Genomic DNA, 26,189 nt, shown 5'->3' with positions numbered 1-26,189 from the left:
TTGTATCACTCCATGCATACTAGACCTGGAACTGGGGGTAATTTAGACACCTTAGTGCAGTGCTGGGTTTGCATCAATGTATTCATTCTCTTGAGAATACTGTTGCACACCCAGAATCCCATGAAGGTGCCTACATTACAAGTTGTATTTCACTGCAGCACCCTCCAGCATGGTACTATGATGGAATAGACATAACTTTTGGCTTCAGTATACCAACAGCTCTGTTCTTGCTGCTCTTGGGGGAAGAGAACCTACTGTGTGTTCCCTGCTAGGGGCTGTTTAAATGGCACTGAGCTCAGTCAGTTTTAGTCTAGCCACCCTCAATTCAGGGAGGAGAATTTTCCTATTGTTGAGAGCACTCATGGTGGGAAAGTTAGAGACAGAGCTCTCCCAGCTGAGGCATCAGAATGTCCCTAGTTATCCTGTCTGGCTACCCTTACTAGGAGATAGATGAATAGGAAAATGAAAAAGGACAGCAATCAGAAGAGACCTTTTCACAAAGAGTCCTAGAAGGATCCACAGATTCCTAGAAGGAGGGAACACCCATAGGCTTGACAGGTCTGCATTCTATTGCTTGATGTATTGGTTCTTTTAAACCACTGCCTAGGACCTAATTCCAGAAATATTATGTAGCTAACCCTTCCTGTCTTATGAAGTGTCCAAATTATCACTTATTAGTTTAGTTTCCTCCTGACATTATTTAAGGAGGATTAACTAATGTTGGCAGGTAACATTATTTTAGTTTTAATGTTGTCCGTAAAGCTAAGTACAGACAGTCAAAAAGCCTGAGGCTGAATCAATTCAATCTTTGCAGGTTAATCTAAGCCAGTGATTCTCAACCTATTTCTGATAGTAGGCCACACTTGCAGCTCTCATTGTGTTATGTGGCCTATACCTCATAGCTGAGGGGGATCCCAGCTGCCAGGGCTATGGGCCAGGGCCTGTAGCCCCCTGCCCTCTACCCCCCAGCAGTGCCTGAGCCTGTGGGAGGTGGCAGTTGCTGTGGCCAGGGCAGAGTGAGGAGCCCAGCCCTCCCAGTGCTGGGGCAGCACAACGGGAGTGGAGCCCATGTGGGGGCACAGATGCAGGCTTCCTGCTGCAGCCTGGGGGCTCTCTACCCTCCTTCCCTCCTCCCAGGGCCTCTATGGCCCAGTGGGTAGGACCCAGTGCTAGCAGGCAGGGAGGCTCGGTGCTGCTGCCAGGAACCCCACGCCAGCTGTGCTGCCATGGTGAGGCACAGCATCTGCCCACCCAGCAGCACTAGCATCATGGAGTTGTGCCCCTCACTGCTGCCAGGTAGGCAGGGGGCACCTTGCCATGGCAGTGCAGCCAGCATGGGGCTCCTGGCAGTGGCACCAACCCTTCCCTCCCCACTCTGCTGTGGAGGCCCCCAGCGGGAAGGCAGCAAGGCAGGAAGCCCTGAGCCCACAGCCACTATGCCTCCCTCCTTGGGAGTGCACACAGCAGCAGGAAGCCAACTCCCTCTGCTGCCTCCAAGGTGAGCTGCCTGTAGCTCCATCTCACTCCCTGGCTGTGCCCTGTGGCCACACATTCCCACCTCAGCTCTGGGCCCCATGCACCACCCTAGCTCTTCTCTACTCTGTTCCCTCCCTCCATACCTCAATTTGCTCCCCACACCCGACATAGACTTACCTGGAGGAAGCTACAGGAGCTCCAGGCTGCCATGTGCATGGGTGAATGCACACATGTACATGGTAACCCCTGCCTGCAATTGCCCGCCCCACCTTTCCCCAGCACCAAACAGTCCCTTGCAGGCTGGAACTCTGCCAGCCTGCAAGGGGAAACCTGCCATTTCCCACATTTTTCTCCCTGACTCTAACAAACTGCAGACAGTAATCTTTACTTTTTTTTTAACAGGATGTCACATGGGCCACAGAAGTGTGCTGACTGAGCCACATGCAGCACCCGGGCCACAGGCTGAGAGCCACTGGTCTAAGCTGCATAGATTGAACTGATAAGCAAGTGAACAGATGTTCACTTCTGATTCTAGAAATGCTACCACATACCTTCAGTGGCCCGGGCCAGAAGCCAGGTGCCACTAGAGTATACCTCCCTGATCAGCTAGAGCAGACAGCTTGGTCCAAGACTAGCCCACCCATCCTGTAAGGGGAGGGGGAGGTTGTGGGGGAGGTGCAAAGCATACTGGGATGCTCGGGGACTGTGAGTTAACTTGAATCTGGAGGGGATCCAGGGCAGAAGTTCAATAAACCAACTTAACCTAAATCAGTTAAATCTGATACTACATCCATCCAAGCTTTTCTTAAACTGGTTTCAGTCATTTTGAAAGCAGTTTATGTGCATTGAACTTCTGTTGTGTTACAGATTTGAATTGGTTTCCAATCACGTATACCAGTTTATTTATAATTTCTGTCGTAAGCCCAAAATACAGCTTTCTAAGTATAGTGCTCATGGATCTCCTAAAATATGTCTAAAGTGCTCAGGAAGTAAATTTCCAACAGTAAAGTGAGAAGCTGAGGAAACAGGCATGTTCATACAGCTCCCATTCCTCCTTCTCTTCACAGAAGTAATACTAGTGAAACATCTGTACAGGTTTCCTGATATGAAAGCAGCCTACTTAATGAAGTATCACAACCTAAGGCTTAGTAACATTCACACAAAACCTGTTGACTTGCTCTTTCTTTCTTCTCTTTCTTGGTTTTCTGGCCCATGATGTTTTGGCTAGATTATCTTTGGGTTTTATATAACATACATAAGCTATCCATCTTGTTTCACTCTAAGAGTGAACCAAGTACTGTAATGACAGTTAAAGCCATGTGTTTTTCTCTCTGTAGCTTCAGCTGAAGAACTGAACTTTCAAGCTCATAATGTAACAGAAGCATGTATTCTGTGCAACAGATTCAACAGAAGGTACATAGCATATACTAACCATTGGGTTACATATACATTACAGAAATCACCAGTTGTCCTTGGCTTTAACAAGGAAACAGTAACCTTAAAGCTAAATCCATGGAATACTGAATGCTAGAGATATACATACCATGCACAAATGGCACATAAAGATGATAGAAGTACTGTGGATAAGAACTAAATATGAAGAAAATCACATGAGAAAATATCTTAAATTAGCCCTACGCAGCTAAAGCACAACTATACCCCATTGAAGAAATGTCTTGGTGGATAGGGGAATCTTCTGATACAACTTTATAAACATGTTTAAATAACTTTGTGTCCATGATAATAAAGACAGATTTCTAGAACCCTCCCTCTAAATTATAACACAGAAATGTGGAATCCAATGCCCTTTACTGGTCCATCTTTTTCTTATTATCCTAACTATAAATACCATGGCCTTCTGGGATAAGATATCCTCATATCATAAATTGTACTGGAGTACAAGGTGGGGGGGAAATAATAACAAACTCATAGTCCATGGTTGCATCTACATGTGAAATTAATGTGACTGAATAAACTCAGGCATGGTTTACACCGGAGTTTATTGCTCCTGGGTGCAGCGTTTACATGTGCACCTGCGACCGCAACACAGTATGTTGGGGCAGAGCAACCTCAGCTGGCAGGGGGCCCCCATGGTCAACTGCCAGCCTGGGGGTTCTCCAACCTAGCTCAATGTGCTGTGGAGGGGCTGGCTGGGGCACAAGGGTGCTTCAGTGTGGGTCTAGGAAACCAGCAGCCACCACAATGAAGCACCCTCATGCCCCAGCAAGCCATGTCAGCATCTACACATGCATTGCAGTAAATAACTCCACCATAGAATAGTACTTGTGTCTGGCAGTACTGGTCTATGGTGGAGTTAATTAGTTTACTTGCTTGCTTGTTAGAGGGTTATAAGAAGTGTATAGAAATGAGTGCCCCATCCCCAACAAGCATTCTTCTTCCTTTCATGAAACTTCCTACTCTTTGCTGTAGAAGTTGTAACCTGTGTAAGCTAAGATCAGATAAAAATAATAGAATTCACCATAAGACGTCGAGTGGGTAAGGTAACTAGTAGGGTGAAAGTGCTAGACTTTAGGAAAGCTGATTTCAAAGAACTCAGGTGATTTGTCAAGGACGCACTGCAGAGTAGGAGTTTTGAAGAGATGGGAGCCCAGGAAGGGTGGCTGTGCCTAAAGGAAATGATCATTCAGGCACGGAGGCAGACGATCCCAATGCGAGGAAAAAGAGGGAAAGGGGCCAGGAGGCTTCCTTGGCTGACCAGAGAAATCCAGGGCAGCCTGCGGACTAAAAGTGGAGCATATAAAAAGTGGAAACGGGGAGAGATTACCAAAGAGGAGTATACCTCCTCTGCTCGCGCTTGTAGGGAGGCAGTTAGACAGGCCAAAGCTACCATGGAGCTGAGGATGGCATCCCAAGTAAAGGATAACAAAAAATTGTTTTTTAGATATATAGAGAGTAAAAGGAAGGCTCAGGGTGGAATAGGACCCCTACTAAATGGGCAGAAGCAATTGGTGATGGACAGGGGGGACAAGGCTGAACTCCTCAACGAGTTCTTTGCCTCAGTGTTCCTAAGTGAAGGGCAGGACAAGGCTCTCACTGGGATTGTAGAGAGGCAGCAGCAGGGCACCAGACTGCCATGCGTAGACCTTGAGATGGTGCAGAGTCACTTGGAGGAACTGGATGCCTTTAAGTCGGCAGGCCCAGATGAGCTCCATCCAAGGGTACTGAAGACACTGGCTGACGTCATTGCACAGCCACTGGTGGTAATATTTGAACACTCGTGGTGCACGGGCCAGGTCCCGGAGGACTGGAAAAGGGCCAATGTGGTCCCCATTTTCAAGAAGGGGAGAAAGGAGGACCCAGGCAACTATAGGCCAGTCAGTCTCACCTCCATCCTAGGCAAAGTCTTCGAAAAAATTATCAAGGCTCACATTTGCGAGAGCCCGGCAGAACAAATTATGCTGAGGGGAAACCAGCAGGGGTTCGTAGCAGGTAGCTCATGCCTGACTAATCTAGTCTCTTTTTATGACCAGGTTACAAAACGCCTGGACGCAGGAGTAGGAGTTGATGTCGTATACTTAGACTTCAGGAAGGCCTTCGATACGGTATCCCACACCATACTGGTACACAAGTTAAGGGGCTGTGACTTGGATGACTACACAGTCCGGTGGGTGGCGAATTGGCTAGAGGGCCGCACCCAGAGATTTGTAGTGGATGGGTCGGTATCGACCTGAAAGGGTGTGGGCAGTGGGGTCCCGCAGGGCTTGGTCCTTGGACCGATACTCTTCAATATCTTCATCAGCGACTTGGACAAGGAAGTGAAGTGTACTCTGTCCAAGTTTGCGGATGATACAAAACTGTGGGGAGAAGTGGACACGCCGGAGGGCAGGGAACAATTACAAGCAGACCTGGACAGGTTGGACATGTGGGCGGAAAACAACAGAATGCAATTCAACAAGGAGAAATGCAAAGTGCTGCACCTAGGGAGGAAAAATGTCCAGCATACCTACTGCCTAGGGAATGACCTGCTTGGTGGAACAGAAGCGGAAAGGGATTTTGGAGTCCTAGTGGACTCCAAGATGAACATGAGTCGGCAGTGTGATGAAGGCATCAGAAAAGCTAATGGCACTTTATCGTGCATCAGCAGATGCATGACGAACAGATCCAAGGAGGTGATACTTCCCCTCTATCGGGCGCCGGTCAGACCACAGTTGGAATACTGCGTGCAGTTTTGGGCGCCGCACTTCAAGAGGGATGTGGATAACCTGGAGAGGGTCCAGAGAAGGCCGACTCATATGGTTAAGGGCTTGCAGGCCAAGCCCTGTGAGGAGAGACTGGGGCACCTGGACCTCTTCAGCCTCCGCAAGAGAAGGTTGAGAGGTGACCTTATGGCTGCCTATAAGTTCATCACGGGGGCACAGAAGGGAATTGGTGAGGTTTTATTCACCAAGGCCCCCCCAGGGTTTACAAGAAATAATGGCCACAAGCTAGCAGAGAGCAGATTTAGATTGGACATTAGGAAGAACTTCTTCACAGTTAGAGTAGCTAAGGTCTGGAATGGGCTCCCAAGGGAGGTGGTGCTCTCCCCTACCCTGGGGGTCTTCAAGAGGAGGTTAGATAAGCATCTAGCTGGGGTCATCTAAACCCAGCACTCTTTCCTGCCTATGCAGGGGGTTGGACTCGATGATCTATTGAGGTCCCTTCCAACCCTAACATCTATGAATCTATGAATCTATGAAAAAGACATATCTGCTACCACCCTGCATATGGTTAAATAGAAAAAGCAGTGTGCCTCTTGTGGTCCAACGAATTACTGTTGGTGGGGTTGCAGGCTCTGCTCCTGATCAGTTGCTATAGGAAAAGTCTCATACTTCCTCAGAGCTTTTGAAAGTTTTGGTAATTGTTTTGTATTTAGGACCGAGGAAGACATAGCCCAGTATGTCCTTATTGACTGGTTTCTAGATTTTCTTGCTGGAAAATGGTCCTGTATATACTATAGGTATATATTAGGCACTGTATGTAATCTTCAGTGAAAAACTCTAGGAGTATCTCATTATTAGTTAGAAAGGCCAAAATACTTCATGGTGTTGAGGACCCTCACCTTCCATCAGATTCAACTGAACACAGCATCAAACCCTAAAAGAACTTTTTTGTGAGAACTGACTTACAGGACTGGATTTTAGGTTATCATTAAGAATCAAGATAAAGTGCATATGATTACAGGTGGAAAGCTAGCAAGTGGGATGTAAATACAAATATTTCTGTAAATGTAAGTAAAAATGTATGTGTGTATACATATGTGTTTGTGGGAGAGGGGTATCACAGACTCATAGTAGATTCAGAAAAATAAGCCTAGAAGAGACCTCAGATCTGTCAAAGGCTTTTGTTGTATGTATGTAATACAGTCTTGAAGTAATCTAGGCTGTCATTGGACCATCTCTGTCTAAAATAGTTTAAACGTTTGTCTAACCTGCACTTAAAAGTTTCTAGTGACAGAATTACACCAACATCTCTAGATAGACTGTTCCAGTGATTAGAAATCTGTTCCCACCCTCAGTTAGAAATTTTTCTAATATCTAAAGTTCATCTTCTTTGCTGCAATTTCAGCCCATTACTTCTCAGCCTTTTCTGTGTAGACACAAAAAACAACTGATTACCATTCCTTTTGAATAAAACCATTTTTGTATTCAAAGACAGCCATCAAGACTGTTCCTTTTAGTTTTCTCTTCTCAAACCCATGTTCTCAAACCCATAGACCCATGTTTCTACTGAACAAGTATGAACTGAGATTTGCAGAAGCTCTAACTTAGCCAAAATAGAGAATTAAAAAGGCATACCATTACTTTCCTAGGCATCTTTCCAATCTCTGTTCTAAAATACAGATCTTTTAGTGCTTTTCAGCAAAATAGTTGAAATATTATTTTAACATAAAAATACAACATATTTTTCCCCTGCATCATTTTCAGAAATGGTTGAAGCTGTCCTGCTTTACCAAGTTCTAATCCTTACATTGAGACCCTGAAATTTCATTCCTCTTTTCTTAGGAAAAAAAAATCAACCACCAAGTTCTTGAATTGAAAATGTTATAATTAAAAATTAGCTTCTAGCACATCTTACCTATACTTTTTACACAATTTGTACTAATATATGCTAGAGTTGCAGGTATTTGGCTGGAGACTTTTAGGTGTTTTGTAAGATCTGCCACCTTCATAGCCACAAGCCAAGACAAATAGCTCTATCTCTAAAGGTCACTTCAGCCTGTACCAACTGTAATCCCTTCTGGAGTGTTTTGGGAATGATCTACCTCTCCAATTTATGTTGGAATCCTGGTCCCATCTTAGAGCACTTTAGTGCCCTTCCAATATGAAATTGGCTTCTTCAGCTGCAAGGTCAGGTCAACCATTTCTGAGGTATGTCAGGCCAATGAGGTCCTTGTATACTGGCTCCACATGTCTTTGATCCTCCATTTTAATTCTGACATGTGGTTTTCAAAACCACAAGCGCGGTACATGCGTCAATTGGTCACATAAAAGTCCTAAATTCTGTGCAGTAAATTCAATATATAGGACTAGGAAAAAAAAAAAAGCATCTGTTCCACAACAGCAGAATGTATAGATGGGATCCATTCCAGCACTATAATTTAAGTGAGGACACCCCCATAATAATTCTATCTACCTATTACATACAAATATATGTGGGTAGATCAGCAATAAGTATTAATATTTCCCCACTTTTCTATTAAAAAACTAATCATTCTACTTGTGCAGTTCAGTAATACTCTAAAATAATGTCAATCTCTTGTCCAACTCAAAAAACCTACATTGCTTTTAATGCTGCAGTAGAAACTCCAAGATCTCACAACAGCATAGACTCCCTATGCCTGAAGAAGGCCAACTGTGCCTGAAAGCTTGCCAAGAACTTTTTTCCAACTACTCAGTTGGTCTAATAAAAGATATCACATCTACTCAAAGAACCTTGCCTGCCTATGTCCTTAGACCAACACGGCTACAACCAAAACCCCAGCAACATGGAAGACATTGGTTTTAGAAGGGCTTTTGATAGTCTCCCACAGCATTCTCACAAGCAAGCTAAGGAAGTGCAGGTTGGATGAATGGATTGCAAGGTGGATAGAAAACTAGCTAGATCATCATGCTTAACAGGTAGTAATCAATGTCTAGTTAGCAGCTGGTATCAAGTGGAATGATCCAGGGGTTTGTCCTGGACCAATTTTGTTCAATATCTTTATCAACAATCTGGAAGATGGGATGGAGTGCACCCTCAGCAAGTCTGAGGATGACGCTAAGCTGGGTGGAGTAATAAGTATGCTGGAAGGTTGGGCTAGGATTCAGAGAGACCTACACAAATTGGACTGTTGGACCAAATGAAAAGGGTTAGAGACCTGGGGAACATGACTTATGAGGAGAGGCTGAGGGAACTGGGTTTATTCAGTTTGGAGAAGAGAAGACTGAGGGGGGGATTTAATGATAGCCTTCAACTACCTGAAGGGTGATTCCAGAGAGGATGGAGCTAGACTGTTCTCTGTGATGGCAGATAACAGAACAAGGAGCAATAGTCTCAAGTTTCATAGATTCATAGATTCATAGATGTTAGGGTCGGAAGGGACCTCAATAGATCATCGAGTCCGACCCCCTGCATAGGCAGGAAAGAGTGCTGGGTTTAGATGACCCCAGCTAGATGCTTATCTAACCTCCTCTTGAAGACCCCCAGGGTAGGGGAGAGCACCACCTCCCTTGGGAGCCCATTCCAGACCTTGGCCACTCGAACTGTGAAGAAGTTCTTCCTAATGTCCAATCTAAATCTGCTCTCTGCTAGCTTGTGGCCATTATTTCTTGTAACCCCCGGGGGCGCCTTAGTGAATAAAACCTCACCAATTCCCTTCTGTGCCCCCGTGATGAACTTATAGGCAGCCACAAGGTCACCTCTCAACCTTCTCTTGCGGAGGCTGAAGAGGTCCAGGTGCCCCAGTCTCTTCTCATAGGGCTTGGTCTGCAAGCCCTTAACCATATGAGTCGCCCTTCTCTGGACCCTCTCCAGGTTATCCGCATCCCTCTTGAAGTGCGGTGCCCAGAATTGCACGCAGTACTCCAGCTGCGGTCTGACAGTGCCCAATAGAGGGGAAGTATCACCTCTTTGGATCTATTTGTCATGCATCTGCTGATGCATGATAAAGTGCCATTGGCTTTTCTGATGGCTTCGTCACACTATCGACTCATGTTCATCTTGGAGTCCACTAGGACTCCAAGATCCCTTTCCACTTCCGTGCCACCCAGCAGGTCATTTCCTAGGCAGTAGGTGTGCTGGACATTTTTCCTCCCTAGGTGCAGCACTTTGCATTTCTCCTTGTTGAACTGCATTCTGTTGTTTTCTTCCCACTTGTCCAACCTGTCCAGGTCTGCTTGCAGCTGTTCCCTGCCCTCCGGCATGTCCACTTCTCCCCATAGCTTTGTGTCATCTGCAAACTTGGACAGAGTACATTTCACTCCCTCGTCCAAGTCGCTGATGAAGACATTAAAGAGTATCGGTCCCAGGACCGAGCCCTGCGGGACCCCACTGCCCACACCCTTCCAGGTCGAAACTGACCCATCCACCATGAAAACCAACCCATCCACCACGAGTGCAGCAAAGGAAGTTTAGGTTAGATATTAGGAAAAGCATTTTCACCAGAATGGTAGTAAAACACTGGAATGGGCTACCCAGGGAGGTTGTGGAACCTCACTCCTTGGAGATCTTTAAATCCCAGGTAGACAAAGCCTTGGCTGGGATGATATAGTTGGGGGTGGTCCTGCTTTGAGCAGGGGGTTGGACTAGATGGTCTCCTGAGGTCCCTTCCAACCCCAATTTTCTATAATTCTTTGTTGCTGAAATTTACAGCTAGAGGTATCATTCTGGCCAAATATCAGAAAGGGATTGGATAATCCGATTTCTATGTAGTGTACATACTATGTGACTTTAGTTTAAAGTTCATATATATGCTTTTGTTTATTGTTTAATTAATATTTGATGCATATAAACATACTGTTACAAGTGGGATTTGAAAGTGGGCTTTACCCAGATAAATCCCATAAACATTGTTTCTCCTTTCCTTTTAGGCCAGACTGATTCAGAGAAATCAACTTTCTTTGTGGCAGCTGGACTCCCTGTGGCTCTGCATTTTATTAGAATCTTAGATAAAATTGTAATATTTATAAACTGGTAAGCAAGGTAACCCAGTAGGCTAGAGGCCTTTTATCTTCTAAGTGCTGTAGAAGTGTAAAACAGATGCACAACATACTGCCAGTGGCATAAAGAAAACCTTTCTTTTGCCAACGTCTTGTTGGAAAATGCATCAGACAAGGAGCTAGTCAGAGTGATCCTCTGTTTCTCATCTCCAAGATGCTTCTTTAATTCACGATATGTAGGACTATGTGATCAAAGAAGGTGATGCTCCCCCTCTATGTGGCACTGGTCAGGTCGCAGTTGGAGTACTGTGTCCAGTTTTGTGCGCCACACTTCAAGAGGGACACGGGGAATCTCGAGAGGGTCCAGAGGAGAGCCACTCACATGATTAGTGGCCTTTGTGATAGACCCTACGGGGGGAGGTTGAGAGCTGAATCTCTTCAGCCTTCACAAGAGACGGCTGAGGGGAGATCTTGTGGCTGCCTATAAATTTATTAGGGGAGGTCAACGGGGAATAGGGGAAGTGCTGTTTACTAAGGCGCCCCAGGGAGTGACTAGGAATAATGGATGTAAACTAGTTGAGAGTGGATTTAGGTTAGATATTAGGAAGAAATTTTTCACAGTAAGGGTGGCCAGGATCTGGAATGGGCTTCCAGGAGAGGTGGTGCTATCACCTAGCTTGGAGGTCTTCAAGAGGAGGCTAGATAGTCACCTGGTTGGGTCATCTGACTTAAGTCCTCTTTTCTGCAAGGGGCAGAGGGCGGACACGATGATCCATTGTGGTCCCTTCCAACTCTACAATCTATGAATCTATAAATCTATGTGTGGATAGAAAGGCTTCATAGTATGCAGACCCTGTTTCCATCTCCTACACAGGACAAGTCACTATGACCACCCAAGTCTATTTTCTAATCCTGTTGCTGGCTCCCAATCTGCTATACTGTAAATTTTATGGAAAGTTGGGATGATTGTGACACTGACCACACACTTCGTTTAAGAGAAAGGCAAGTTAAGGGCCACCATCACTCAAAAACATTTGGGTGACCAAAGAAGGATCATGGACAAGGTAGCCTGGAGTTGTGCTGATTTATTTCAGACTTTTCTACTAGGGCTCTATGGAGGTTCTGCTACAACCAAAAGCAGAAAATAGAGCAGAAAAAAACAAACACCTCCTCTTCAATAAATCCCTATTCAGTAGTCAGGCTAGCCCAGGAATGTATAATTTACACATCTTTGAAATTCAACTTCTAATTCTGAATCCTGAATGGATCACAAAGTGGAACAGAGTTTGGAGATTTATTGTAATCACAGGCTGACATTTTCCCACATCGCTAACCTACCACATAATTTAGCAGGATTGTCAGCTCCTACTCAGAAGTGGGTCAGGACAGGAACAGCAAGGGTATTGCAAGATGGCACAGAGCCCAATTGACAGTGCAGCGTGGGAAGTTTACATGTTATCTGACATAGCACCACTTTTTAGAGATGCCTGTGTTTATCATTTTGATAGGAGCACAAAATTCATCTACTCTTAGAAAGACAACTAAACCCACAAATCAGAAAAGTCATCTCTGTTTTGAGACCGCCTTTCAGGCCTTTTTCACAGAATATTTTTCTGGGGTTTTGCTCTCCCTAGTGTGGAAAAACAAAATAATGTTTTTCTAAGAAAAGTATATTTTCTAGTCTGCTAAATGCCGGTCTCATTGTTTATTCAAAAGACCAAGGGCAGCACAAAATTTATGAAACCAGGAGGCTTTTCCTAAAATATGAGAGACTTTTTTCTTGTCTTTTTTCTCTTTCTGAGACTATATATTTTGATTTTATTGGTGGTAAGAAATTGCGTAAAAACAGACATTGCCAAAATGAAGCAGATAAGCTATGCATCTTGGCACTGCTGATCAACTTTACTGAGTGACACTAATGTTGCCCATTATTCCACATAGGGTAGAGGCTCAATGAGGAACAATGGACTATGTATTTCCCTTGCCTGGGGATTTTCTGTTGACCCACAGCTCCTTGCTGCAACCCACAGGACAGTGCAGGTCCTGAGCAGCACTGTGCAAAGGTGTAGGGTGGTGTAGGAGCTGGGGAATTCCCAATGCCCTGTGCCTTCCAGCCTGGGACCCATGCTTCACGTGGAGGCACAGGTCAATGTGGGTCCCAGTAAGGAGGCACAGGGCACGGAGAGGCACCTTGCATGTCTCTGTACATAGTGAAAGCTGAGCAGGTGCTCTGGGGGCTTGAGGGACATGATCCTACTCAGGGTATACAGAATTAGGCCCTTCGACCCCTCGGAGAACCTATCCTGGGCCCAGAGTCACCTGTACTTTCTCCCTCTAGAGCAAATAGAGGTCCACTGCAACAAATTGGCACAATTAATTACTACCTTTTGTTGCAGCCACTGATTTGGCATGACAAAGGGCCAGGATGTCTATTTGCTCATCATTTGTGCTGCCATAACAATTTTTATTGCAGCATAAATGCAATGTCAGGTGATGTCTGCTCCTGGGCCACTAGAAAGCCAGAATGATGGTATTAAGTACTTAAAAAAAGAAAAATAAAATTGCTTTTCATAGTTTATTGCTGCAGTCTGAAATCCTGGAATGAGTGTAACTGAAGAGGTAGCACTTCTTGTTTTGATAAATAATGTATCCAGGGAACCTGAATTCACTTTGGACTCTCCACCTTAAAGAGATATACCGTCAACTGAAAAAGCAGTGTTTTAAAAATAACTATTTCTTTCAATTTTGCTTCATGTTCCTTTGAAACTTTGACTAGAAGTTTCTTCTCAAATTGGATTTTAGAGCTTGTTTTCATTCACTAGTTCCCAGGCACATTAGAAAGATTTGTTTATACATCCTGGGACTTGCTGCTCCCACATTTCAGCTCAGTGGTGTCACCGGGCTCTGGAAGGCAATGAGGCCATCTTTGCATTTCTTCTGTCAGAAGAGTGCATAAGGAAAGTAATTGAGCCAGTCTGTAAATTCAGATTTGAGAATAGTCAAATGGTCCATCTGAGTTAGATGGCCCACTGGGCTAAAGCCTTCCAGTTTCTGTAGCAAATGACACAACCAGGAATGATGTTGCTAGTTGCCCTTCACTCCCCAGCCCAAGTGATCAGCAGGGATCTCAGTTTTCCATTTCCTGCAGAAAAACACAAACTTTCTCTTTTATAGAGAAAAACACGGATTTTCTCCTTTAAAGGAAAAAACATCTTTTCCTTTAAAGGGATTTCCCCTTGCAAGCAAGAAGAGTTCCAGCATGCAAGGGGGAGCTTGTGGCTGGGGGGAGCAGGAGGAGGCTGATCAGATACAGAAGACACTGCGTGCATGTGTGTGCATGCACACATGCATGTGGCTAGCAATTCAGCCCCAGGCAGCATGGTGGAGAGTGGGTCCCCCAGCTGCCTGCAGGTAAGTCTATGGGAGGGCAATAGGCAACATGGGAGGGCAGACTGAGGTAGTAGTGGTGGATCACTCTGAGCCCCCATGGTGAGGGAGGGAGTTGGGCAGGGTTGGCAGCGGGGGCTGGGAGTGCTGCCCAGCTGGGGTGGTGTGTGGGGCTTACAGCCCAGGTGGGAATACACAGCTGTGGGGCCCAGCTGAGGAGTGGGATGGAGCCACAAGCAGCTCATCTAGAGGGAGGTTGGTGGAGGGGCTGGCTCCCTGCTGCTGTGCACACTCCAGGGTAGGGGTCAGGTACCAGAGGTTATGAGTCAGGGGGGAATGGGGGAGCACATGCTTGGGGCTGGGGGGAGATTTGTGCACAAACTGCACAGGGCTGCAGCCTGGCCAAATCAACACTGGGCCACATCCATGGCCCAGTAGGTGGGACCCAGAGTGGGAGGGTGGAGCAGGGTGGTGAGACTCGTTGCTGCTGCTGCTGCTGCTGCCACCGGGACCCCTGCACCAGCTGCACTGCCATGGAGTAATGCCGTGCCACCAGCAGCATGAGGAGTCAGAGGGCTGCATTGCCCTCACCTCCTCCCACTGCCAGCCACTCACATGTTGGGTTGTGCTTCTACCCCGGGAAAGAGGTGGGGTGGGGGACAGCATGAGTGGCCTGAGGGGAGCAGTGGCAGTGGTGGCTGCTAAGTCATGGCCATAGGGTAGAGCTGCAGCCTGATGCATGAGTGGCTGGCTGCAGAAGGAGGTGAAGGCAGCACAGCCTCCCCCTGGTCTGTTACTCCTTGTGCTGCTGGTGGTGTGGCATTATTCCATGGAAGCACGGCTGGGGTGGGGGTTCTGGTGGTGGCAGTAGCAGCAATAAGTCTCTCTGCCCTGTTCCACCATTCCACACTGGGTCCTGCCCACTGAGCCATGAAGGCAGCCTGGTGCCAGTCTGGCCAGACTGCAGCCTAATGCCCTGCTCTGGGTGCAGAAATCTGTGGGGGACACATGCCTCCTCATGTACCCCTGACACATTATCTATGGTGTCGCCTGTGGTTGGGCACCCCCACCCTTACACCACACACTGGGGGGATAAGGCCTGGGGGGTGGGGGATGACAAGCCAGGAGTGAGGGGCACCAGCAGAGCTGGAGGGGTGGCAGCTGTGGTTTGGGAGTGAGGAGCACCAGCATATCAGGGCTGCTCAGCTCCACAAAGCACCAGGGGGTATAGCTGCAGTTGGACCTGGATCCTGGTGAGCAAAGTGGGCAGAGGGAGCTCTGATTTTCCATGAGAAGAATACAAAAATCAAATGCCAAAATATACAGGTATTTAGAATTTATTTTATTATAATGATTGAGGCACTGGTAGGCTTCCAAATTGCTTTAAAATTGTAAATATATCAATAAAACATTGTATTCAATTGATACAGATAGATAGATAGATAGATAGATAGATAGATAGATAGATAGATAGATAGAGCTTAGTCTGTCTGTCTCTGCCTGTGTGTCTGTCCATAGTGCTCTTGGAGCACTCTGATTGGTTGTCTCAGTAGCCAATCACAATGCTTATTGAAAAAAACCAGAGTGTTCTGCACAGACAGACACCCAGAAAGACAGCCAGATGGGGGGAGGTGAGAGGCGTTCACTGCCCCATGCTGGGGGGGCAGGGCAGGGCAGGGGGATGGGGTGCGGGGCCAGACATGGAGCAGGGGGTGGCATGTAGCTGGATGTGGAGTGGCGGCAGGGCAGGCTGGTGGCAGCAGCTGCTGCATGCAAGTTCCCCCCCCACACACACACTCCTGGGAGGCAGTGGTGGCAGCACGGGGTGGTGGTACATGGCGCTCCATCCTGCCCACCCCTGTCCCCATCCCCAGTCATTCTTGATGGGCAATTCAATGGTATACACACACACATAGTGGTGTTTCGTTTCAGTTGTGGAAAAACATGGATTTTAAGTGTTTTAATCACAAGATTTTGCATGTTTTTTAATCAAAGGATTTTTTATTTTTAAACAGAGAAAACCAAGATCCTTGGATCATCTACCCATTTGGAGCCTTCAGAGAAAGTCTGGAGGGAAGCACAAACTCACACCCTGGAATCAGTAGTGAGACGCCTTAACCATTTTGTCACTATGCCTCAGTGATGTACATGTGAATAAGATAACAACTGAGTTACTTATAATTTATTTATAATAGCCACTAGTAGCATCCCCTCTCATTCCACAATAGAAGAAGATCAGTTTTGCAACAGCCTTTTAGGTAGAATCCTTTACCCTTCAGTAACAGATGAATATATAACATAGTCAGGCCACAGCAGGCCACTAAGTATGACTGGGGAGGGGTTTAAATACCCACCCTGGCCTACAGGGACCCCAGACAGAGTGTGCCTGGAGGGGGAGGGGAGATGCTGTCTCTGCCAGTTTTGTCCTGGGGGTGGTGGGGGAGGGGCATGGCCAGACACCAGCTTGGGCAGTGCCTCAGGCAAAGTGGGGGCAGGAAGGAGGATTAAATTCCCCTGTCTCCTCTCTGTCCCACCAGCATGGGAACACCAGCCAAGGTCTGCCCAGCTTTCTGCTTCACTGGCTGCTTGTATGGCAGGGTCATGGCCAGAGACAGCCATCATGGCCCCACCATCTGCCCACCTTCTGCCTATGGCTGAGGCTGAGGCAGGCTGGCCTGCAGGCGCTGCTGAGTCTGGGACCTGAGGGGCCGACAGGGCTGGGCCATGGAGGTAGGGCTTTCCCATCCAGCTGTGCCTCAGGCTGGGGCCACAGGAGCTGTATGCCCAAATTGCTCTCAGCTCCCTGTGCCTAGGCCGGGCTGGGCTGTTACAGAGCTGTGACCGGGAAGGGTCCTGGCCCCACAGCTCAGCTTGGCCTGGCCTGGACCAGCCCCTCTATGCCCACCCTTATCAGTGCCCCGGGTAAGATGGGTGGATAGTGGGGCTGGGACGTGGGGGCAGCACCTTTCCCAGACAGCTGTGGCTCCGTGACAGCCCAGCCTGGTGCACATAGGCAGTGGCTAGCTGGCCAGCAGCATGGAGGCAACACCACTGCAGCTGTGGGCGGGTGCCTTGGCATCCAGACTGGCCACACAGGATGAGTGGCCATGAGTTCATCATGGCCATGGCTTCCTTGGCTGGCCCAGAGGCACCAGAGAACCCAGAGCCCAGCAGCTAACTGTCATGGTCATGGGTGCTCATGTCCCCACAGCCTCTCCTGTACCCCATGTCTGTCACTGTGCAGCACCCAGCCACCTGCAGCCACACCAGAAGCTGTGTGCTGTCCAGGGCCAGCGAGGCGGGTCTGCCTCCCTCACCTAAAGATGAGTATACCTCCTCTGCTCGCGCTTGTAGGGAGGCAGTTAGACAGGCCAAAGCTACCATGGAGCTGAGGATGGCATCCCAAGTAAAGGATAACAAAAAATTGTTCTTTAGATATATAGAGAGTAAAAGTAAGGCCCAGGGTGGAATAGGACCTCTACTAAATGGGCAGAAGCAATTGGTGATGGACAGGGGGGACAAGGCTGAACTCCTCAATGAGTTCTTTGCCTCAGTGTTCCTAAGCGAGGGGCAGGACAAGTCTCTCACTGGGATTGTAGAGAGGCAGCAGCAGGATGCCAGACTACCAAGCGTAGACCCTGAGATGGTGCAGAGTCACTTGGAGGAACTGGATGCGTTTAAGTCGGCAGGCCCGGATGAGCTCCATCCGAAGGTACTGAAGGCATTGACTAACGTCATTGCGCAGCCACTGGTGGAAGTATTTGAACACTCGTGGTGCATGGGCCAGGTCCCGGAGGACTGGAAAAGGGCCAATGTGGTCCCCATTTTCAAGAAGGGGAGGAAGGAGGACCCAGGCAACTATAGGCCAGTCAGTCTCACCTCCATCCTAGGCAAAGTCTTCGAAAAAATTATCAAGGCTCACATTTGCGAGAGCCCGGCAGAACAAATTATGCTGAGGGGAAACCAGCAGGGGTTCGTAGCAGGTAGATCATGCCTGACTAATCTAGTCTCTTTGTATGACCAGGTTACAAAATGCCTGGACTCAGGAGTAGGGGTTGACGTTGTATACTTAGACTTCAGGAAGGCCTTCGATGCGGTATCCCACACCATACTGGTGAACAAGTTAAGAGGCTGTGACTTGGATGACTACACAGTCCGGTGGGTGGCGAATTGGCTACAGGGTCGTACCCAGAGAGTTGTAGTGGATGGGTCGGTATCGACCTGGAAGGGTGTGGCCAGTGGAGTCCCACAGGGCTCGGTCCTTGGACCGATACTCTTCAATGTTTTCATCAGCGACTTGGATGAGGGAGTGAAGTGTACTCTGTCCAAGTTTGCGGATGACACAAAACTGTGGGGAGAAGTGGACACACCGGAGGGCAGGGAACAATTACAAGCAGACCTGGACAGGTTGGACATGTGGGTGGAAAACAACAGAATGCAATTCAACAAGGAGAAATGCAAAGTGCTGCACCTAGGGAGGAAAAATGTCCAGCATACCTACTGACTAGGGAATGACCTGCTTGGAGGCACAGAAGCGGAAAGGGATCTTAGGGTCCTAGTGGTCTCCAAGATGAACATGAGTCGGCAGCGTGACGAAGTCATCAGAAAAGCCAATGGCACTTTATCGTGCATCAGCAGATGCATGACAAACAGAACCAAGGAGGTGATACTTCCCCTCTATCGGGCGCTGGCCAGACCGTAGTTGGAATACTGCGTGCAATTTTGGGCGCCGCACTTCAAGAGGGATGTGGATAACCTGGCGAGGGTCCAGAGAAGGCCGACTCGTATGGTTAAGGGCTTGCAGGCCAAGCCCTATGAGGAGAGACTGGGGCACCTGGACCTCTTCAGCCTCCGCAAGAGAAGGTTGAGAGGCGACCTTGTGGCTGCCTATAAGTTCATCATGGGGGCACAGTAGGGAATTGGTGAGGCTTTTCTCACCAAGGCACCCCTGGGGATTACAAGAAATAATGGCCATAAGCTAGCAGAGAGCAGATTTAGACTGAACATTAGGAAAAACTTCTTCACAGAGTAGCCAAGGTCTGGAACGGGCTCCCAAGGGAGGTGGTGCTCTCCCCTACCCTGGGAGTATTCAAGAGGAGGTTAGATAAGCATCTAGCTGGGGTCATCTAAACCCAGCACTCTTTCCTGCCTATGCAGGGGGTCGGACTCGATGATCTATTGAGGTCCCTTCCGACCCTAACATCTATGAATCTATGAACCTCTAGCTGTTCCTGCCATAGCCACTGCCACTTCTGCCCCTGCCACACTGCTGTGAATAGGTGGGTGAGAAGCTTCAGCCAGGAGGCTCCTGCCTAGTGCATGGAGCTCTGGCTCTAACCCCCAGCCGCTTTCCACCTGCTCCGCCTCCCCAGCATGATGAGCAGTCCCCACAGACAGGTGGAATGGGTGGAAGGCAGCTGGAAGCTGGAGCCAGAGCTCCATGCACTGGGCTGGAGCCTCACAGCTGAAGCTTCCACCTGCCCAGAGTGTCATGGTGCAGTGTGGCATGGCAGGAGCTGCAGCTAGAGGTGAGAGGAGTAGAAAAGCCTCAGCCAGTGTGCAGCTTCTGCTGTTATTCTTTCTGGTGTGGCTGCAGCTGGCTCGGTGCTGCCGGGCTTGCCTTTCCTCCAGCGGCTCCTCCTTCTCCCACTCCTGCCCTTGCTCTGCTGTTCTGGGTGGGTAGGTGAGGGGTGGGGGAAGCTTCAGACCAGCAGCTCCCACTGGAGGTGAGGGGAACAGAGGAACATCTGGCTAGTTCATCACCATGCAGGGGGTACAGCGGTGGTGGTGGCAGTGGCAGCTGTGAGCACACAAGCCCCTGCAGTGGGCAGCTGCTGGGCTTCAGGCACGCCAGCACCTCCGAGACAGCTGGGGCAGCTGTAGGCATGATGAACTCATTCCACACGGCCAGTCTGGCTACCAAGACATCTTCCCGCAGCTGCAGTAACATCACCTCTACACTACTGCCTGGCCAGTTGGGCCGGGCTGTCATGAAACCACAGCTAGTTGGGAAGGGCCCTGCCCCCATGGCCCAGCCCAGGCAGGCCCCACTGTCTGCCTACCTCACCTGGGGTGCTGCTGAAGGTGGGCACAGAGGGGCTAACATGGGCCAGGACAGGCCCTGGGGGATGTGGCTCTTTTGGCTGTGGCTCTGGGACAGCTTGGCCCAGCCTGGGTGTGGGGAGCTGGGGAGAAATCTGCATGCCCAGCTCCTGCAGCCCAAGCCTGAACCTGAGCCACAGCTGGCTGGGAAGGGCCCTGCTCTCATGACCTAGCCCAGGCTGGCCCCTCCATACCCACCCTCAGTAGTGCCTATGGACTGGTTTGATTCAGCCCCCCAGCCCAAGACTCAGCCATGGTTGAGGCAGGTGGATGGCAAGGCCATGTCGCCCAGCTCTGGCCATTCCCCCACCTTTGCCACGGTAGTGGGGAGGGGGGGTGGCCCTGACAGGCTGTTCTGCCCCAGCCAGGCAGACCCAAGCTGTGGTCCCCCAGGGATAAAGGGGAGGAAAGGGGAGTAACCCCCTTCCCTTCCCCTTCACCTTAAGGGGCCATGCTTGGCTGGCATCTTGCCATGCCACCACCCCTGTTCTGGCTAGAGAGCAGAGGGGCAGGGCCAGCTCTGCTCTCTGAAGCAGAAAGCACAGCCCAGCCCAGGGCTTCAAAGCATGCTGGGGTGCTGGGGGACTCTGATTTAACTTAAACCAGGAAGGGGTCTGGGACAGAAGTTCAATAAACTGGTTTGACTCAAATCAGTTAAGTCAGCTGCTACATTCAACCAAGTTTGTCTTAAAACAGTTTCGACCATTTTGAAACTAGTTTATGTGCGCTGAATTTATGTTCTGTTGCAGGTTAAAACCAGTTTCTGATCATTTAACTGGTTTATGTGTCACTTCTGAGATCCATTGTCCATTCACCAGTATTGTTTGCTCCCACACAGTAAGTAGCAGTTCTTGAGCAATCCACATACCACTCTCTCCCATGTGGCATTTTTGCACCCCTACTCCACCCCAAATCCATAATTAAATGTACTTAGCATAATAGGAATTTCCTCTTCCTCTCTGTAGTTGAAGGGAGTTCCTACAGCAATTACTTATCCTATTTGTCTCAAGAAATGTCTCAATCCTGGATAGCAATTAAACTTCCAAGCCCAGCTCAGGAGCCTGCTGCTCTTGTCTTTCTAGGAAGGTGAGACAGACTGTACAGGGACACAGACTTTGACTGAACACTATTTTTAAATAGTCAGTTTACACTGGTGGTGAACCTTTAGGAAAAAATATTGTAACCCTAGAAAACAGAGGTCTGTTGTGTTCAATATATAACATTCCACTGAAGGATTCAGTACATACTGAAAACTTCTTTCTTTTTTTTTCCCTCTAATATTAGAAGACAAGGCTACTCAATGAATTAATAGCTAGCAAAATACTATTTTACACAGCATATAGTCAACCTGTGGAACTCACTGATGCAGGAGATCATCTAGTCAAGTGTTGTAGTTGATGTTTTTTAAAAAGCTGGATAATTTTATGATAATTAATAAAGGTTCCATGTAAATTAACACTAAGCAAATATCATACTTCAGAATGCAAACATTGCTTCAGAATGCAAACCTTTGTCAAGGGGGGGCAGAAACTCTCCTTTGCTCAGTTGGCTGGGTGCAATAATTATCATAATTATTAGTATCATTAATGATAATGATCACAATAACAACAATGTTGTTGCTGTTGTTGCTATTGCATTATAATTACAGAATTCCTTTAATTCTTCATTCTACTACCAGAACCAAGATACTTAGATACATAGATTAATGGGGTGATCCAATATGGTATACCCATGTAATTTTAATGTATTTTCATGTATACATCCATGCATTTTTTTTTAATATTAGAGGTTCCTTTTTCTTGCTTTATAATTCTCTTTTTAAACCTTAAAAAAAGTTTATCCCATTTTCTTTCTCCTCTATTCTTGCTTATCCCATTTTTCTTCAGTTACTCTATTTTCCCTAGCTTCTTTTTTCTCCCATTATTTGTTTGTTTTGCAGAAATAGGAACCTCCATTTCTAACTGAACCTTTGGTTAAGGTTTTAAGATATTTGGCTTCATTTTTATTTTATTTTATTTGCATACTTCTGTTCTGCCCAGTTCTGGCAGAGACCAGAGTCATCCCTGTCTTCTAGTGCTTGAAACAAATAACAGAAATTAGGCCATAGGCTTGGTCTCCATCTTAGGTTAAACTGACACCTTGACTCAAGATGAAGAAATGTCCACAAGGTTCTTCTTGTAAAAGATTCTTGCCCCTCCCCACAATCCTCCTCACTTCCAAGAGATGGGTTTTTCTGCTTTTGCAACCTCTAATCAAAGGTCATTTCACTTCTTCAAGGGACTCTAAACTCAAATGTTCTTCACCAAGAATTCCCTTCTGTAAGAAGTCTCACATACAGTAGGTACCAAGAATCCATGCAACTCCACTGATAGCAATGGAGTGCCCCCCTTACATCATTAATAAGTTTGGTCCAAAGCGTCCAAAGTAAATTTGGACAAAAGCATGCATGGTTTGTTAAGCTGATGTTTCTTTTAAATAAAACAAAAACAATGCAGCTTGAGTACTGCATCCAATTCTGGGCTCCACAATTCAAGAAGTATGTGGAGAAGCTTGAGAGAGTCCAGAGGAGAGCCACATGCATGATCAGAGGGCAAGAGAATAGGCCTTATGAAGAGAGGCTGAGAGCCATGGGGCTCTTCAGCCTGGAAAAGCGCAGGCTCAGGGGTGACCTGGTGGCAGCCTATAAGTACATAAGAGGCGTGCATCAGGAGCTGGGAGAACATCTATTCACCAGAATGCCCCAAGGGACGACAAGGACCAATGGTTACAAACTCCTCCAAGACTATTTTAGGCTGGACATAAGGAAAAACTTCTTTACTATCTGAGCCTCCAGGGCCTAGAATAGATTCTCTCCAGAGGTCGTGCAGGCACCTACTCTGGACTCTTTTAAGAAATGTTTGGATGCCTTTCTTGCTGGGATCCTTTGATCCTAGCTGACTTCTTGCCCCTGGGATAGGGGGCTGGACTCAATGATTTTTCAAGGTCTCTTCCAGCCCTAATGTCTATGAAATCTATGGAATTTATTTTTAGGCAACATCTGAGCAATGTCTATATGGCTACTGCTGGGGGATTCATAGCAGTAGTGTAACTAGGGATGGAGCACCTACTCAGGCATCAAAACTAAGTACAGGCATTCAAAAAGCCCCAGGTGGAAGCATTCTAACCTATGATGACTAGGGTCGGTTACAGCCGAGCAGGCAGGGCTGGCCCAGAGCTCAGGCAGAGCAGAGATTGCCCCAGTTTAAATTGCAGCCCTGTGCAACATTGCTTGGGTTGGCAGCAATCACACTTAACCCTCAATGGGATCTGGCACACACATTCAATAAAGTGCTGTAACAGAAAGCGCTTTAGGTGAGTACACATCCATCAAGGGTTAACTTAGAGTGTGATCCATCACTTTTTAAAGCACTGTAAGGGCCATGAAAGTCAGTTTAGTTATGGCTTTAGAGTGCTTTCTGCATGCTTAAAGGACACTAGGTGTAATGCCTGTACCTAGCCCAAGTTAGGAGGGGTGCTGCAATCGCCCCTCTCCCCCATGCAGTTTGTGTCCCAGCAGCATTGCAAAGCTGGGAATTCCAAAACAGGTCCCAGTTGCTGTTGCTTTAAGAGCACAAGAGGCAGCAACTTAGTCAGGACCGTTCAGAAGTTTCCAGCTGGGTAAGACTGCTATCCCTCGCCTCACCTCCCACCCCAACTCTTAGAACCACATGGCTCCTCTCCCCAACATTTCCTGCAGAGTTTGCCTTGGATATCAGCTGGGCTTATTACACCACTGATTCACAGTACCCGGAGCTGTTCTTTCCTAGAATAGATTGAAGAGTAATGAGGAAAGCCTGTGAATAGTGAGACAAACACTGGGTGTGATATGGAGTAACATAATTGTCATCTCCAGGTTGGACTATTAAGGTAGTTCTTACGATGTGGAAAGTCTCATGTCTCCATGCCTTAGGGTTTCTTGCTCATCACCCATTGGGGCCTCCCCTCATGCTTACTAGTGCTTTCTGGTAGTGTTTAGGTATATGCATGCTGGGAGGCAGGGGAGGAGGGGCTCTTGCCATCTTCTGAGGCCTTGGCATCTTGGCCACAGCTAAGGCTATGGGGGTTGATTAGGATGTACTGATGCTCCTGCTGGTGCTTACAAAACCCTGAGGTTCCTGGCTAGACAGTTTTGCTCTTCTGCTCAGGGTCAGACAAAATGGGGTCAGAAAGGTCAGATAGGTATAGACCATAGTTTCATAGTTGGTAGGGTCAGAAGGGACCTGAGGAGATCATCTAGTCCAACCCTCTGCCGTGGCAGGAAAGAGTACTGGGGTCAAACGACGCCAGCCAAATGTTCATCCAGCCTCCTTTTAAGGACCCCCAGGGTAGGAGCCAGCACCACTTCTTTTGGAAGTTGGTTCCAGGTCCTAGCCGCCCTGACAGTGAAATAGCGCTTCCTAATGTCTAGCCTGAAACTACCCTCCTCTAGCTTGTGTCCGTTGTTTCTCGTAAATCCTGGGATTGCTTGGGAGAACAGGGACTCTCCCAATGCCTGCTGGTCCCCCTTGACTAGTTTGTAGACTGCCACTAGATCCCCTCTGAGCCTTCTCTTTTGGAAGCTGAACAGGTTCAGGTCCCTCAGCCTCTCCTTGTAGGGCCTGCCCTGCTGAACCCTGATTATGTGGGTGGCCCTCCTTTGGACCCTCTCCATATTGGCCACATCCCTCCTGCAGTGCAGCGCCCAGAACTGGATGCAGTACTCCAACTGCAGCCTGACCAGTGTTGCATAGAGGGGGAGGATCACCTCCTTGGACTTGCCTGAGATGCATCTGTGGATGCACGACAAGGTATGGTTGGTCTTCCTGACCGTGACCCCACACTGTCGGCTCATGTCCATTGTGGCATCAATGATGACTCCAAGATCCTTTTCTGTCTCAATACTGGCAAGAAGGGAGTTCCCCAGCCTGTAGGTGTGCCGCTGGTTCTTCCTCCCCAGGTGCATTACCCTGCACTTATCAGTATTGAACCCCATCCTGTTCTCTTCAGCCCACCCCGTAACCTGTCTAGATCCGCTTGCAGCCTGTTCTTTCCTACTAGCATACCCACTTCACCCCACATCTTAGTGTCATCTGCGAACTTGAACAGGGTACTTTCTACCCCCTCACCCAAGTCACTGATGAAGATGTTGAATAGTGAGGGCCTGAGGACCAAGCCCTGGGGAACCCCACTGCCCACCTCCCTCCAGGTTGAATAAGACCCATCCACCACCACCCTCTGGGTGCGGGTCTCCAGCCAGTTAGTGACCCATCTGACCGTGCAGGCATCAACACCACTGTCTCCTAGTTTCTTACTGAGAATGGAGTGAGAGACCGTGTCGAAGGCCTTCCTGAAGTCCAGAAAGACTATATCCACTACAACACCTGCATCTAAAGACTTGGTGACCTGGTCATAGAAGGCCACCAGGTTGGTTTGACAAGACCTGCCCCTAATGAACCCATGCTGGTTGCTCCTGAGCATAACCTCCCCTGCTGGCCCTTCCTGGACATGTGCCAGGATAATTCTTTCGAAAAGCTTCCCCAGGACCAAGGTAAGACTCACGGGCCTATAGTTTCCTGGGTCCTCCTTCCCCCTTTTTTGAAGATGGGGACCACACTGGCCCTTTTTCAGTTCTCTGGCACATCACCCAAGCGCCATGAGTGCTCGTAGAGCTATGCCAGAGGTCCTGCAATGACCTCTGCTAGTTCCTTCAGCACTCTGGGGTGGAGATCATCAGGACCTGCAGATTTAAATACATCTAGTTGCTCCAGAAGTTCCCTGACAAGGTCCTCATTAACCCTAGGCCTGGGTGTGCCACCCACAGGGCCAGAGGGGGAGATATCTGGGTCCCTCCTCAGAAATACAGAGGTAAAGAAATTGTTGAATATGTCAGCTTTACTGTCAGGTGAGATGACCAGATTTTCTAGCGTGTTCTGCAGAGGCTCCATGTTACTTGGCACCTTTTTTTGCCCCCATGTTTTTTCCACTTTTTTTTTGCATGTTGCTTTCTGTAAGATCTCCTGAGTATCCATTAACCAACCATTTCATTGTTGCTGCAGTACACTTGTCTTC

Source organism: Alligator mississippiensis, chromosome 4 (genome assembly GCF_030867095.1).
Source record: "Alligator mississippiensis isolate rAllMis1 chromosome 4, rAllMis1, whole genome shotgun sequence".
Classification (NCBI taxonomy): Eukaryota; Metazoa; Chordata; order Crocodylia; family Alligatoridae; genus Alligator; species Alligator mississippiensis.
The sequence above is the reverse complement of the archived record's forward strand: the minus strand, read 5'-3'. Positions refer to the sequence as shown.